We start from the raw sequence: 16,644 nt of genomic DNA on the forward strand, positions 1-16,644 counted from the left end.
GTCCTGGGATCGAGCCCCACATCGGGCTGTCTGCTCCGCGGAGAGCCTGCTTCCTCCTCTCTCTCTCTCTGCCTACCTCTCTGCCTACTTGTGATCTCTGTCTGTCAAATAAATAAATAAAATCTTTAAAAAAAAAAAGAAAGAAGAGGACTAAGAAAATTGATACTAACAATCAAATTTATTAATTAATAACACTTTAGCTCCTTAAAGCCATCAAAAAAGAAAGAAAAACGAAAATAACACTCTATAAGGAATATATATGGAAGTCACAGAACTCAAAACATTCTATCACCCCAAACAAGATGAAGAAACATCTCTTTCAGAAACAAATGCCACCCAAACCAAACAATCCATCTTTACTGGGGATTAAGTTACCTACAAAAGGATTTTAAGTGTACCACTATGATAAGGATAAGATAAATACTAAATCTCATGAAGGTACCAAAAGGTGTGTCACTAAAAACAAACAAGCAAACAAAACATCAGCATTTATACAAAATGTAATCAGATTAAGGTGACCAGTAATCTTAAAATGTATTTATCTGACATAAAAACTACCATATCTAATCATTGAAGACATCCTAAATATCAATGGATAAGAGTATGGCTAAATAAATTATGGTAAAAGTCACCCTTTAGAATACTAGGCAACTATTAAACAGTTTAAGATAAAGAAACCAGATGTGTGTAGAAACCAGAAAGATCCCTGAAACATATTTTTAAGGGAAAAATCCAGTTGCTAAATAATATACAGCGTTTGGCCAAAAAACCGAGGAAGATGTAATTCTCTAGAGTTCTTCAACACTTTCTATAATTCTCCATTACATACTGCCATTATTAATCTTGCTTGATTATTCTATTGGCCTCACACAGTTGGTTTTACCAACATATTTTCATCTATGTGTGTATATTTCCCCATTAGCCATGTTCCTTAGTAACACAGGTAATGATACATACTCCAGTCTGACAGTCAGCTGTAGTCCCATACATAAAATAGGTGTACAAATAATATTTGCAGATGGAGAATATATAAAATATGAAGAAGCATTTTAGAAGCAGAGACACTAAAACATTAAAGGGGAAACATTAAAGAGGAAAAGCAGGACTACAATACAGTTTTTTTATACAACCATAGCTCTTTAAGAAGTTCTAGTAACAAAATCCATGATTACATTTTCTTTCTGAGAGATTTTTTTAAATCACTAAAACTGCTTGAGAACCTAAGTGCAAAAAATTCATACTCTATGACTTTAACAATACTTACCATCTGTCTGACATAGACGCTAAGAATGTACTTATTAAGGCCACAGTTGATATCTGCAAACTCTATAGCTCTTCCTGTTATTCAACATGTCTTCTCACTACAAAAAAAATAAAATATTAATATATTTTATATATACAATAAAGGCAAATCTACATTGAAATATAATCCTAAATGAAACTGAAGTTCAAAATATGTAATACTTATAAGTACATATGATATTCCACAGAGAAAGCCACAAAAGTGAGCCACAAACTGTGGAAAGAGCCAAGATGCCCTTCAACAGACAAATGGATAAAAAAGATTTGGTCCCTCTATACAATGGAATATTATGCCACCATCAGAAAGTATGAATACCCAACTTTTGTATCAACACGGACTGGAGGAGATTATGCTGAGTGAAATAAGTCAAGCAGAGAGAGTCAATTACCATATAGTTTCACCAACTTTATGGAGCATAAGGAATAACATGGAGGACATTAAGAAAAGGAAAGGAAAAGTGAAGTAGGGAAATCCATGGGGGAGACAAAGGATGAGAGACTATGGACTCTGAGAAACTGATGGTTTTGGAGGGGAGAGGGGCGGGAGGTTGGGTGAGCCTGGTGGTGGTATTAAGGAGGGCACGTATTGCATGGAGCACTGGTATGGTGCATAAACAATGAATCATGGAACACTGAAAAAATTAAATTAATTTTTAAGAAATAAATAAAAGTATATATCAGCAAAAAAAAAAAAAGAAAAGAAAAGAAAGCAAGCCCCAAAAGTAAAAAACAAAAACAAAGACAAATAAAAAAGACCCAACCTCATTTGTCACCACTGGAGGCAGCTGTAACCTTCCAGAAAAGACTATATTAAAGGAACAAATCAAGTATTTATTCTCCAGGCAGAACATCATTTCAAGATAACAAAATAGTCCTAATTGATGAGGGAAACGTCTTCACAGAACATGACTATGCAAAAAGAATGTAAAAGGAACAAAAGAATCTTAATATTTATAATGAGTAGCTGAACAAGAATCAGCCACCACCAAGAAGGTTAAAATTATTGGGTGAAACAGGTTGATAGAGATTTACCCGGTGCCGAAGTGCCATACAAAGATGACTTACAATGCAAAAAGAAAAAGATAACATTCAATAAAATGATCTGGTTGTCACCACCTCAGCGTGGTGATGAAACACAGCATCAAAATGATGGACAACTAAACATTATGTGCTCTTAACATGAAACAATATGAATACAAAGCATTACTAAAGTACTTGTCTAAAAACCTTTAACCTGAATCTGAAACATGAGTCTGCTTCTCCCTCCCATTCTCCCTTTGTCTCTCCCCTTGGCTTGTGCTCTCTCTTGCTCACTCTCTCGTGCTCTTACTCACTCTCTCTCTCTCAAATAAATAAAATCTTAAAAAAAAAATAACTTTCACTTGCCACCATTAATATCCTTTTAAATGGTGCAGAAAATTTAGATGTACATACACAGATATATAAAGTAAATATGGCAAAATTATTAAAAATTATTCAATCTAGAAGGTGGGTATACACAAGTTCAATGTACTATTCTACTTTCCTATATGCTTAAGTATTTTCCATTTATAAGTCTTTTTTTTTAATTTTTTATTTTTTTAATAAACATATATTTTTATCCCCAGGGGTACAGGTCTGTGAATTGCCAGGTTTACACACTTCACAGCACTCACCATAGCACATACCCTCTCCAATGTCCATAACCCCACCCCCCTCCACTTATAAAAGTCTTTACATGTACCATGCTTCAAGTAAACTAGTCTGTCTAATCTATAAAGAAAAAAATTATTTTTAATCCAAATACCAACACTTAATTTGAAACTTCTAATTCAAATATGCCAAGTTTTCATAAAGCAGAGTAAAGGTTATATCTAGTTATCTATCCATGTGTGTTCTGAGAAGAAAAATTCAACCACTCCATAAGTAATGGGAAGGAAGAAAATGAAAGAAAAAATCTTTTTTTTTAAAGATTTAATTTATTTAGACTAGGGTGAGGGGCAGAGGGAGAAGCAGACTCCCCACTGAGAAGGACCTCCACCACCCCACCCCCCGCAACCCGGGACTCTGGGATCATGACCTGAGCCAAAGGCAGACACTTAACATACTGAACCACCCAAGTGCCCCTGAAAGAAGAAATCTTCAAGGATAAAACTGAAGAGGGGCTCCTGGCTGGCTCAGTCAGTGGACCATATGACTCTTATCTCAGGTTGTGAATACAGAGCCCAGAAATAAATCCTCACATATATAGTCAAGTAATCTTTATTTATTTGAGAGAGAGAGAGAGAGCGAGTGAGCACGAGTGGGGAAAGGGGCAAAAGGGGAGGGAAAGGAAGACAGAAAGAATCCCAAGCAGACTCCTCACTGATGTACCTGATGTGGAACTCAATCTCATGTCCCTAAGATCATGACCTAAGCCGAAACCAAGAGTCAGTCACTTAACCAAAGGCACCACCTAGGGACCCCTACCTTCAAGTAATCTTTGACAAGGATGTGAAGGCTACACAATGGAGAGAGGATAGTCTTTTCAACAAATGGTGCCTAGAAAACCAGATATCCACATGCAAAAGAATGAACCTGGAACCTTACCTGACACCATATACAAAAATTAACTCAAAATGGGTTAAAGACCTAAACATAAGACCTGAAACCATAAAACTTGGAAGAAAACAGGGGAGAAGGCTTCATAACACTGGACTGGCATGACTTCTTGGTATGGCACCAAAGCACAGGAAACAAAAGCAAGAACAAACAGGACTACATCTAACTTAAAAAAAACCTTCTGCACAGCAAAGGAAAACAATCAACAGAGCAAAAAGCCAATCTACAGAATAAGAGAAATATCTGCAAACCAATCTCTGATAAGATGTTAATATCCAAAATACATACATCTTACAAGTCAAAAAACAAAACAAAACAAAACCTCAATTTTAAAAATGGGCAAAGGACTCCAATAGTTATTTTTCTACAAGTGATATACAAATGATCTACGAGTATATGAAAAGATGTTCAACATCACTAATCATCAGGAAATGTTAATCAAAACCATAATGAGGTATCACTTAACAACTGTTAGGATGGCCACTATCAAAAAGGGGGGGGTAGCTGGGACAAGCGTCGGTAAGAATGGGAAGAAACTGAAACTCCTGTGTACTGCTGGTGGGAATGGAAAATGTGCAGCTGCTGAGTAATATAAAGAATTGCTGATGACTATGTCGCATACCCGAAACTAATTTCACACTGAATATTAACTATATGGGAATATAAATTTTAAAAATAAAATAAATAAAATGTGCAGCTGCTACAGAAAACAATATGGAGGTTCCTCTAAAGTCAAAAATATATTATGATCCATCAATCCCACTTTTTGGGTATATACCAAAAAAAAAGAAAACAAGACCCCAAAGAAATATTTGCACAATCATGTTCAATGCAGCATTATTCACAATAGCCAAGAAGTAGAAGCAACCAAAAATGTCCATGCAACATAAATGTTCTTTAACAGAAAAATGGATAAAGAATAATTGGTGTATACACACGAACACACAATATGCAATATTATGCAGCCTCAAAAAAGCAGGCAATCCTGTCATATGCTACAACATGGATAAGCCTTGAAGACATTATGCTAAGTGAAATAATCCTGTCATAAAAATACAAATACTATACAATTCCACTTATACGAAGTATCTAAAGTAGTCAAACCTTAGAAACAGCAAGTAGCATGATGGTTGCCAGGGGCTGGAGAAGAGGGAGAAAAGGAGAATTCTTTGGGACTAGAGTTTCAGGTCTACAAGATGAAAAAGTTCTAGAGATCTACTGTATTAACAATGTACATATACACACCAACAAGACAGAAGAAAGAGAAATTAAGGAGATGATCCCATTTACAACAGCACACAAAACCATAAGATATGGGATAAATCTAAACAAAGAGGCGAAAAATTTGTACTCAGAAAACTATAGAATATTCATGAAAGAAATTAAGGAAGACAAAAAGAAATGGAAAAATGTTCCATGCTCATGGATTGGAAGAACAAATATTGTGAAAATGTCCCTGCTACCTAGAGCAAACTACACATTTAATGCGATCCCTATCAAAATACCACCATCAACTTTTTTCAAAGAAATGGAACAAATAATCCTAAAATTTGTATGGAACAAGAAAAGACCCCGAATAGCCAGAGGAATGTTGAAAAAGAAAACCAAAGTTGGTGGTATCATAATTCCAGACTTCAAGCTCTATTACAAAGCTGTAATCATCAAGACAGTATGGTACCAGCAAAAAAAACAGACACATAGGTCCATGCAACAGAACAGAGAGCCCAGAAATGGACCCTCAATTCTATGGCTGACTAATCTTCGACAAAGCAAGAAAAAATGTCCAACAGAGAAAAGATAGTCTCTCTTCAACAAATGGTGTTGGGAAAATTGGATGGCCACATGCAGAAGAATGAAACTGGACATTTCCTTACAACACACATAAAAATAGACTCAAAATGGATGAAAGACCTCAATGTGAGACAGGAATCCATCAAAAACCTTGAGGAAAACACAGGCAGCAAAGTCTTCAGCCTCAGCCACCGCAACTTCTTCCTAGAAACATCACCAAAGGCACAGGAAGCAAGGGCAAAAATGAACTATTGGGACCTCATCAAGATCAAAAGCTTTTGCACAGCAAAGGACATAGTCAACAAAACCAAAAAACAGAATGGGAGAAGATATTTGCAACTGACATATCAGATAAAGGGCTAGTGTCTAAAATCTATAAAGAATTTATCAAACTCAACACCCAAAGAACAAATAATCCAATCAAGAAATGGGCAGAAGACATGAATAGACATTTCTGCAAAGACGACATCCAAATGGCCAAGCAGACACATGAAAACAAACACAACACGCAGCATCAGGGAAATACAAATCAAAACTTCAAAGAGATACCACCTCAAACCAGTCAGAATGGCTAAAATGAACAAGTCGGGAAACAACAGATGTTGGTGAGGATGCAGAGAAGTGGGAACCCTCCTACACTGTCGGTGAGAATGCAAGCTGGTGCATCCATTTTGGAAAACAGTATGGAGGTTCCTCAAAAAGTTGAAAATTGAGATACCCTACAAACTAGCAACTGCTCTACTGGGTATTTATCCCAAAGATAAAAATGTAGAGCTCCAAAGGGGCAAATGCACCCCAATGTTTATAGCAGCAGCATCCACAAAAGCCAAACTATGGAATGAGCCCAGATGTCCATCAGCAGATGAATGGATAAAAAAGATGTTATATATTTATATATAATGAAATAGTATGCAGCCATCAAAAAATGAAATCTTGGGACTCCTGGGTGGCTCAGTCAGTTAAGTCTCTGCCTTCCGCTCAGGTAATGATCCCAGGGTCCTGGGATCGAGTCCCACATCAGGCTCCTTGCTCAGCAGGGAGCCTGCTTCTCTCTCCGCCTCTGCCTGCTTGTGTGCTCTCTCTCTCTCTCTGACAAATAAATAAAATCTTAAAAAAAAAAAAAGAAATCTTGCCATTTGCAACAATGTGGATGGAACTAGAGAGTATGATGCTAAGTGAAATAAGTGAATCAGAGAAAGACAATTACCATATAATATCACTGATATGTGGAATTTGAGGATCATGGGGGAAGAGAGAAAAAAAATGAAATGGGATGAAACCAGAGAGGGAGACAAACTATAAGAGACTCTTAATGTCAGGAAACAAACTGAGGGCTGCTGGAGTGGAGGGGGCTGGACAGGATCGGGTGGCTGGGTGATGGACATTGGAGAGGGTATATGCTATGGTCTCTGCTATGAATTATGTAAGACTGATGAATCACAGACCTGTACCCCTGAAATAAATAATATGTGTAAGTTAATTTAAAAAAAAGAAAATAAAAGAAGCAAGGTGATTAAAAGAAGGTATTTCTTTTTTTTTTTCTTTTTTTTTTTTTTAAAGATTTTTTTTTATTTATTTATTTGTCAGAGAGAGAGGGAGAGAGAGCGCGAGCACAGGCAGACAGAGGCAGAGGGAGAAGCAGGCTCCCTGCCGAGCAAGGAGCCCGATGTGGGACTCGATCCCAGGACGCTGGGATCATGACCTGAGCCGAAGGCAGCTGCTTAACCAACTGAGCCACCCAGGCGTCCCAAGAAGGTATTTCTTTTAATATTGCTTCTTGCCAGTAAGATTGCTAAAGCTGTTTAATAATACATAATAAAAACAAATGCATTCACACACAAAAAAATGCACATATAGTTAACACTACTGTGCTTACTGTTCATCTAAAGATGATTAAGATAGTTAATTTTATGGTATATGTTTGCCAACTTTTTAAATAAAATTATAAGGGGTTTAAGTACAAAGGGAAAAAAAATAAGAGAAGGTGATTTAGCAGGGAAAGAAAATGTTCACTGAAGAGTTGGAGTCAGAACAGAGAAGAAAATCACAAATAGAAATCCTGAGAAGTGAACTACATTGGTTACAACTACATAATGAGTTATCAGCTTTGAGTCCCAGGATAGAATAGACCTCCTGGATCTTTATAGCTCCAAAAACTATATGCAAAATACTCTACAATCTACTAGGACTGTACATATGCTATATCCATATCCTACTCAACCACTTCTTTCCCCAAAACTCCTTCTCCTCCCCTACTCCACCAGGGGTCTGTTTTCTGCTAACAGACCCCTGACACATAAACAAGCACATTACGTGATCTAATCTAAACGAAGCATAGCACCTTAGCACCTCAGCTCTTCAGCTGCAGGCATCGGTCAAGGTATGGACATGTGACCAAATCTACCAAAACCTCATAAATAAGGCTCTAAATAGAGCTGTGCTGGAAGGAACCAGGTCCTACCACATGAAGTATAGCCACAATAGGAGAAATGGCACCAGTATACACAGATTTTAGGTATAGGAAGGACCGACCTACGGCCAAGTTCCTACCTTAGCCCATATGGCCACTTCTAGCCATACCATTTCTGTTGTATGGTTAACCAGTAACTTCTCCTTTGAAATAGGCTATTTCTAACTGTATCTCTGTTCCTTGCAATCTAAAAAGTCCTAACAGAGAAACTGAATATATGGAAATTTTACGTAAAGATGTATTTCACTGACACTATAAAAGGGCCTACCTAGTATCCCTTTCCTAAGCGAGAAAACTTTCATCTGGGGCACCTGGGTGACTCAGATGGTTAAGCATCCTCCTTCAGTTCAGGTCATGATTCCAGGATCTTAGAAAGGAGCCCCCCATCAGGCTCTCTGCTCAGTAGGGAATCTACTTCTCCCTCTGCACACTCGCTCTCTCCCCTTCTTCCTTTCTTGCAAAAATAAAATCTTCCCAAAAAGGGGGGGGGGACTTTCATCTATTATATATAGTGTCTTCTTCCCTTCTCTAGTAGGTAAACCCCAAAATAACTACTTAATTCCCTCCATGCAAATCACATCATTTTTTAAGATAGCCAATACACCTCTTTCTTTGACTAACCCTAACCACTACAAGGTGAGATGACAGATAAGCAAAGTAGAACAATGTGATAATATAGGTTGGCTAGGGAAACAAACAGAAGAAACAGGACAAACCCGAAAAACCAGGCCTTGAGATATCAAAAAAAGCTTCCCCACAGAGGTATGATCCTGACTGAGACCCAAAAGACAAGCATAAGACAACAAAACCAAAGGGAAGGGAAGCAGGGAACCAGAGAAGGCAATGCAGAGGGAAGCTCCTGTACTCAGGCTTAGATTGAACAAACCCGGCATCCTAAGGAAGAAATGCTGTAACCGAATATGACCAGCACACTGAAGGCAAAGGGAAAAGGTGAGAGAGGATGAAGACGAAGAGGTGAACAGAAACTAGATCATGAGGATCCTGAAAGCCAAATTAAGAAGCTGACTTTATCCTAAAGATGATGAAAAGCCACAATAAAGGTTTATTAGCAGGGAAGTAAAATGTGCAGCTGTGTCAGATTATTGTGGCTACAATGAGGGGGCGGGGGAGAAAGGCAACACTGGAAGCAGGGATACAACCTTAGGGCAGTCCTCTCCTAAGGTTGTAATACAACCTTAGGAGAGGTTGTATTACAACCTTAGGAGAGGACTGCAGCAATCCTAGTGAGAGATGATGCTAACCTTGAGCAGGATGGTAGCCTTGGGGATAGGGAAAAGGCAGGCACAGAGTCAAGAAATACTAAGAAGAAAGAATCCAACAGGGCTCAGTGATCAATCAGAATGTGAAAGCAAAAAGAGAGGACAATGGATAGCCCATGTTTCTGCCAAGTTATTATTATCAATCTCTAGCATTTACTGAATTTTTAACACACATGCATTATCTCATTTAATCTTCCCCTAGAAAGAAGACTGAGAAGAAACAGTCTGTTCTGTATTTTTGGTTTGAGGATAGGAGACGGAAAGTTGTTAATGACTACAATTTGAGATAGGCTTAGTCCCGATGATAGCATACAAATGGACATGTCATGAAGATAGATGATACATGAGTCCACTTATCAGGAAAAGAGCTTTGGGTTGGAGATAGAGAATTATCAGAATATAGATGGTAACAGAGAGAAATATTTTTAAAAGTAAAATATCTCCTCTATTCATGCCAGTATTTATTCAATACTTACATACCTAAAGTAATTAGGTTGGGACCAGTGTTAGCAGGAAGAAAAAAAAAAAAGCAAGATTCAGTGAGGCTCAATTACTAAAGGGAGGGAGGAAGGAGCTTAGCCTAGCATTAAGTGTATATTAGAAATATATCAAAGGTTCAAAGGTTAGGGGGAGAAGGACAGAGAAAACAATAAAACACTCTAGGAGAAGAAATAAAATTCAAACATTTTTTTTTTTAAAAATGCCCTGCTTTGGGGTGCCTGAATGGCTCAATTGGTTAGGCAACTGACTTGATATCAGCACAGGTCTCAATCTCCGGATTATGAGTTCAAGCCATACGTTGGGCTCCACTTTCAAATAAATAAATAAATAAATAAAAAGAAACCTTGCTTCAGAACAACAAAAAAGTATCATTAATGTCAGTTCTCACAGTAATTCTTAAATTTAATGAATAGAAAATGTACAAAAATGTTTTTCTTCAAAAAAGTAACATGGGGAAATTCCCTCTACCAAATACTATTGCATATCATGAAGGGGTGCCTGGGTGGCTCAGTGGGTTAAGCGACCAACACTTGATCTCAGCTCAGGTCTTAATCTGAGGGTTGTGAGTTCAAGCCCCACACTGAGCTCCACACTGGGCATGGAGCCCACTAAAAAACAAACCAAGCATGCTATGACAGTAACAATAAAATTAAATGGTACAATCACAAAAGTCCAATAAAAGACTGAGGAACTATTACAAAAAATGCAAGAATCCAGAAAAAGTCCTAACTATATCTCAAAATTTACATGTAATAAGATAGGCTTTCCAAAACACGAAGATTAAAGTTTTTAACAGTGATAAATGATTTAATAATAATCTGTAAAACAATTAAGGTGGTATTACCTTAGAATTATGAATTTATGCCTCGAATTTATCCTAAATTCTGATTACAAAGTTAATTTTAGGAATATTAGGGAAAAACTGATTATCACAGCTGTAGAACAATGAAATGTTTTAATTTAGAAATGTGAAACAATGGGACGCCTGGGTGGCTCAGTTGGTTAAGCCGCTGCCTTTGGCTCAGATCATGATCCCAGGGTCCTGGGATCGAGTCCTGCATTGGGCTCCTTGCTTGGCCTGCTTCTCTTGCTGCCTCTGCCTGCCTCTCTGCCTGCTTGTGTGTTCTTTCTCTCTCTCTTTGGCAAATAAATAAAATGTTAAAAAAAAAAATGTGAGGGGTGCCTGGGTGGCTCAGTGGGTTAAGCCGCTGCCTTCGGCTCAGGTGATGATCTCAGGGTCCTGGGATCGAGCCCCACATCGGGCTCTCTGCTCAGCAGAGAGCCTGCTTCCTCCTCTCTCTCTCTGCCTGCTTCTCTGCCTAACTGTGATCTCTCTCTGTCAAATAAATAAATAAAATCTTAAAAAAAAAAAAAATGTGAAACAATGACAAAGGAAAAGAATGATGGATTCATGTATGAACATTTTAAACTTCTGACAAATAAAAATAACCAAAAAATAGAACCCCAAGCTAGAGAAAAATATTTCAAGAAAAAAAGACACTAATAACCATATATTTGGACCATTCTCAACATTATAAGAGAAACTGATGTAATATATGATCAAAGGATATGAACAATCCATGTTTAGAAAAATGGTGTCCACTATCAGTCTAGTGGGGTTTAGTGAGACTGGTACACCCAGAACCAGTGCTCAGTCAAGGGCAACATGTGGGTTCTTCCTGCTACTAATTCCACTACTGGTCATAAAAACCTAGCTCGCATGGCTAGTTTCCTCCTCATGGCTAGTTTCCTCCTCCGTGGAAATTAACAAAATGATTTTTTTTAAAAATTTTCAAAGTTATGTGAGTTTGGATAGCACAAATTAATTAACCTGAACCTAGATGTACTACTAAAATAATTTCTGGAGAACAAGGCTGAGATTCTTCCAACAGTCTGCCCACCTACACATATTTTAAAACTTCAGTTCAGGGGTAGTAAGGTACTTAAAAGAAACTTCAATAAACCACAATTCAGAGTAATGTTAAAATCTGTATATGATTTTATATAAGCAAACTGAACTGTAATATAGAGGGAAAAAATGTTTATGTGACAAACCAATATAACTTATTTCACCAATTTTAAGACATTTTTACATTTTATGTGGTAAGGACAACCCTAAAATCAATGACATATCACAGTTACTTGGGAGTTTTTTTGGTTTTGGGGGGTTTTTGTAAACGTACATAAAATAATCCATCTTATAACTGATGCAAGGAATGGTAGATATTTGGAAATGTCACGATTTACTTGATATCAAAGCTTTTGTTTCAGAGGGCCACAAAAAGAATATGATAAGAGTAAGGTTTGGGGTCAGAAAGATCCAGAACTAATAGAATCCTGGCTCTGCCAAATACCAATTGGCTGATGTTAGGACAACTTTCTTCGCATTTCTCATATTGTCTGTTTCCTCATCTGTGAAATTGTACCAGTAATAATGCAAATCTCATAGAACTGTGAAAATTAAATACAGTAGCCTATGTACAGTGCCTGGCATACATGCACATACACGCATGTACATACACTTAAAACAGTGCCTGGCATACATGCACATACACGCATGTATGCGTTTATATACATATGCACAAATACAAACAGGTATTCTTGGTAGCCACTTTTATTACTGTAAGGATGAGGGTGATTAGGCCGATAATGATTTTTGGCTTACTCATTGCCTAGCATGGTAAATATTTTTCCAATCATTCAATCTCTTCTTTAATTCCTAAAGCTACTTCTAAAGGCATTTAATAGGGATCTATTAAGATTCAATATTTGGCCTGACCTATTCTTCACAAGACTTACAACATGAGTTTGCATATAAAAAGCTGAAGGAAGGAAGGCAAAGAGGATAGCTGTTCCCTAAAACTCAGAGTGATTACTAAATGGTTACCGTTTTGCGTATCAAAAGGCACCCACAATCACGGATAATCGTGAAGCCAAATAAGGAGATTTTTAAAGAAGGAAAATGCTCAGATAGTTAAAAAAACATGCACCTACGCTGATATTTATTTAGCCTCTACTGTGTACAAGATATTATACCTACTTCAATAAAGAAAAATACTCTTCCGTAATAACTTAAGCCCACTTTTTCTATTCGGTCCAACACCTGGTCCCCTTTACTCTTCCCTTCAAAGCTATGAAAATCAACAGGTACACAGACTGACATTTCATCAGTACTGTATGCTGGATTTCTGCACTGGGATTTTGCACTGGTTTTGTTGTTGGTCCCCCCCCCCATTAATATCATAGTCTTTTTTCATGAAGTAAATTGTAGGCTCCTCGTACAAAAGCAGCCATTTCTTCCCTATTCTTCCCACCATCTCCACCACTGCAGCCCCCCTGTCCGGGCACAACCACTTAAATGATAAAGGCTCTATCTAGCATAGGACTTAGAAATTGTTGACTTAATTTCTGACCTTTAAAAACGTACATGTTAGAAAACTGAACCACGCCGAGCATCCAAACACATGACGTTTATATTTCTTAAAGCATGTAAGGATTCTTTCATTGAAAATTGAAGGATGGTTAAAAGGAGTTACAAAAGAGAGCTCGGTGTTTGAGAAAAAAAGCCATAGAAATAATAAAAACGTAACGAAAACCTGATGCTAGGATAAAAGGTAATTTTTTTTTTTTTAAGTGAGAGAAGAGAGGCATCCGCAAATCAGTCATTGTTTTCCCAGAGACGAGGTTGATCACCAGGATTTTCTTCTCTGCGCTCAGCCAATCCCCACCTTTTCTGAGTTAACCAGTCTCCAGGCAAGCAGCGCTTCTTGATTGGCTTAAAGATGTTGTGTAGAAAAACCAGCCAATCCTGCCCGCAAGTCGGAACTGTGCTATGGAGACATTACAACCACTGCATGGCGAGAATGTGTACAAACCTGTCCCTGCCACGAATAGCAGATTGCTAGTTCTAAAGGCTGTTGCGGAAAGGAACATTCTTTAAAGCGACACCAAGCGAGATCTGGCATCTACACGTTATTACTCTAGCTCTCGGGGGGGGGGGGGGCTGTTTACTGTTTTAATCAAACGAGCTTAAGGAATAAACTGTGCCCCCGGTCGGATGACTCACTCTATGGAAGACGAATTTGCACAGGGACAGCTCGGAGAGGGTCCGGATGCCAGAAGGGTTCATTCAGGCAAGGTCCCACAGAGGATCAAAGTTGCAGTGGGGGAGGGGGGTGCGGACGAGGGTCAAAGAGGCACAAATACCAGGGACCTGCGGTGTCTCCCCACAGTGTCCAAAATCGGAACGTGCGGAGTGCGAGGTTGTGTTTGGATACGAAGTGAGTAAATAAACGGCTTTGCTAGGACTACGGGAGGGTGGCCCGAAGTTCCGAGAAGGCTCCGCCTGGGAAACGCCGAAGGTGCTCGGAGAAGCACGAGGTCAAGTCGCGGCGGAAACCCACAGGGAGGCAACCCCGGGGGGTCGAGAGGGGTGTGTCTGGGGCCTGGAGGCCCGCCCGGGACTGGGAGGCCGGGGAAGCGGCCGCGGCGCCCGCCTTCGCCCGGCTTCGGCGGCACGCCAGGACCCGCCTCTCACCGACGCCTCACTTCCCTTCCGTCCAGGCGGCCAGGCCCGCGGGCCCCGCGCCGGCCCCCACGTTCGGGGATTTGGGCTTCGGTCGCAGCGCTGCCCGCCGCTGCCTCAGGCCCTTCGCTTCGGTTTGGGGCTCCGGAATCCCTTCCCTCCCGGACCCTCCGCCGCGCCTACCACCCGCCGCCTTTACCTGCTCCGAAAGCGGGTGGAGGGCGTCGAGGCCGGGGCCGCGTCGTCGAGTGCGCGACGCGGCGCCGCGGGTCCGCAGCCCTTTCCCGCCGCCGCCACTGCGCTCTCCGGCGCGGCGCTGGGCTGGCGAGCAGCGGCGGCCGCGGGGCAGGGGGGGGGTGCTGCGGGGTGCGGGGGGGACGCGAGGCGAGTGCCGGGCGGGGAGACACTGCCGCTCTCTGTCCGGCCGGGGAAGAGCAGCCTCGCAGCAGCCAGCCGCGAGAGGGCGGGTGGGCGGCCGAGTGGGGAGGGGTCTCGGGAAGTAGGGAATGGCTGCCACGTCGTTCAGGTGGCTCGCTGCCCTCCGCCTCCCCCCACACACCCTACGGCTCCCCGCCGCGACCTCTGGTTCGTCCCCGAGTCCGCCGTGGCGCATCGGCCCGCCCCGCGGGGCCGGCTCCCGAGACCGGGCCGGCGGGCGCTCTCTCTCCCGCTCCCTCAGGAGAGCGAGTCCGGGCCTGGCCGATTCTGCCATCGGACCCCCGCCTTCACCAACACCACCACCAAAAAGGTCCCCCGAAATCCTGTGTTTCCCCCTTTCCCGGTGGAGCGGCCACAGGGAGGAGCAAACCCTTCTCCAAGTGTCGAGTTTTCGGGGAAGACGGGCGCTGTTTTGAGCTCGTGAACGTTATCGATCAGGGGCCCCAAATTTTTGCCGAAGTAAACGGCGCGGGAGACCACGGCTGTTTCTAGCCCTCCGCGCGCTCCCAACCCGAAAAGCAAGGCAGAAACCCAAGGTCGTACTCGGCGCTGGTCGAGGCGGGGGAGGAAATGACAGCCGGGGCGGGCCCGCCAGCGCGCGGGTCCCGGCCGCAAGTTGGGAGGGACAGCGGGGCAAGCCAGACCGCCTCAGCATTGCCTCACTGGGCTGTTGACTCGGGGCTCCGGGCCGCGGCCGCGGCGGCGGGCGCGCGAACCCGCCGTTGCGCGCGCGGCGCTGCCCGCGTCGGTTTCCGGGCCGCGCCGGCAGCTTCGGCGCGGGGAAACAAAGGGGTAGACGGCGGCTGCGGCCGGGACGGAGGCTGCCGGCTCCCAACCCGCGCTGCCCACTTGGGTCCGAACGCGCTGGCGGAAGCACCGAAACGTGTGCTTGTTTGCGGTGCTGGACTGCAGGCACTGACCTTGCCCTCCAGTTAGAGCTTCAGTTTCCAGATACCAAGAAAAAACGAGGTTTTCTTCCCTTCTGCGATCACTGTACCATGAGCTTGTCGCCTACGCCTGCTCCGTTTCTTCCCCTAAACTCTGCTTTCTTTGGTTTGTTTCTTCTGTGATGGGACGTGAAGTCACTGTTTTCAGGTGCATGAATTTTTCACACTTGCTTTCTGCAGGGGATGGTGGTTTTGCTGATCCTTTTTTTTTTTTTTTTCTCGTTCTGTCCGACTCCCTTTGCGATTGCTTTTTATTCCACTTTCATTGTTTTTCATAGAGAAACAAAACAGCTTCCTGACGAAGTACTCCTCTGCGTCGAAGAGGCAGACTGTCCATGTTGTAGTAATTGCTTTAAAGTGAGTGGAAAATTGGGAAAAGTTCAAGTGAATTTTTATCTTCATCTGGATCTCATTGGAATACCTACTCACACTCAATGGAAACATTCTAGTGGGGTTTTTTTTAATAATCAGAAATATTTAAGCGGAGACTTCAGAATGGTAGATTTACTAATGAAACCAATACACAATTTTACTTTTGTATGATTTTTTTTCTATTATTAGAGATCCTTGAGTCCCAATTAAGAAACTACAATACAAAATCTTTACTAATGCTTTTATTAAATTTCAAAACAGCAAAAATTTTAATAAAGAACCCAGAATCTCAAGATATAAATAGCTATTGCTGAGAACCTAACATTAACTCTGCCTCTGAACAGCCATTAAAAGAGGCTAATAACAGTGATATATGCCACTTTAGAAATGAAAGAACCCTAGTAATTATGAACTTCAAACAAATCTAGCAAATTAGTA

General features: G+C 41.2%; 1 protein-coding gene across 5 annotated transcripts in view; it reads right to left on the reverse strand.

Moving 5' to 3' along the window:
- N4BP2 (NEDD4 binding protein 2) overlaps positions 1 to 16,041 on the reverse strand; it is a 90,139-nt gene extending 74,098 nt beyond the window's left edge. Inside the window, exons 1-2 of one of the 5 annotated variants that reach the window (XM_044224404.1) lie at positions 15,808 to 16,041; positions 1,265 to 1,361 (exon numbers count right to left, since the gene is read on the reverse strand). The gene's annotated coding sequence lies outside the window, so the exon portion shown is untranslated. Of the gene's footprint in view, positions 1 to 1,264; positions 1,362 to 14,648; positions 14,801 to 15,430; positions 15,448 to 15,807 lie in introns of those variants that run through there. The other 4 variants (XM_044224405.1, XM_044224403.1, XM_044224406.1 and 1 more) reach the window with 4 other exon arrangements.
- Between the last annotated feature and the right edge of the window lie 603 nt (positions 16,042 to 16,644).

Source organism: Neovison vison, chromosome 11 (genome assembly GCF_020171115.1).
Source record: "Neovison vison isolate M4711 chromosome 11, ASM_NN_V1, whole genome shotgun sequence".
Classification (NCBI taxonomy): domain Eukaryota; kingdom Metazoa; phylum Chordata; class Mammalia; order Carnivora; family Mustelidae; genus Neogale; species Neogale vison.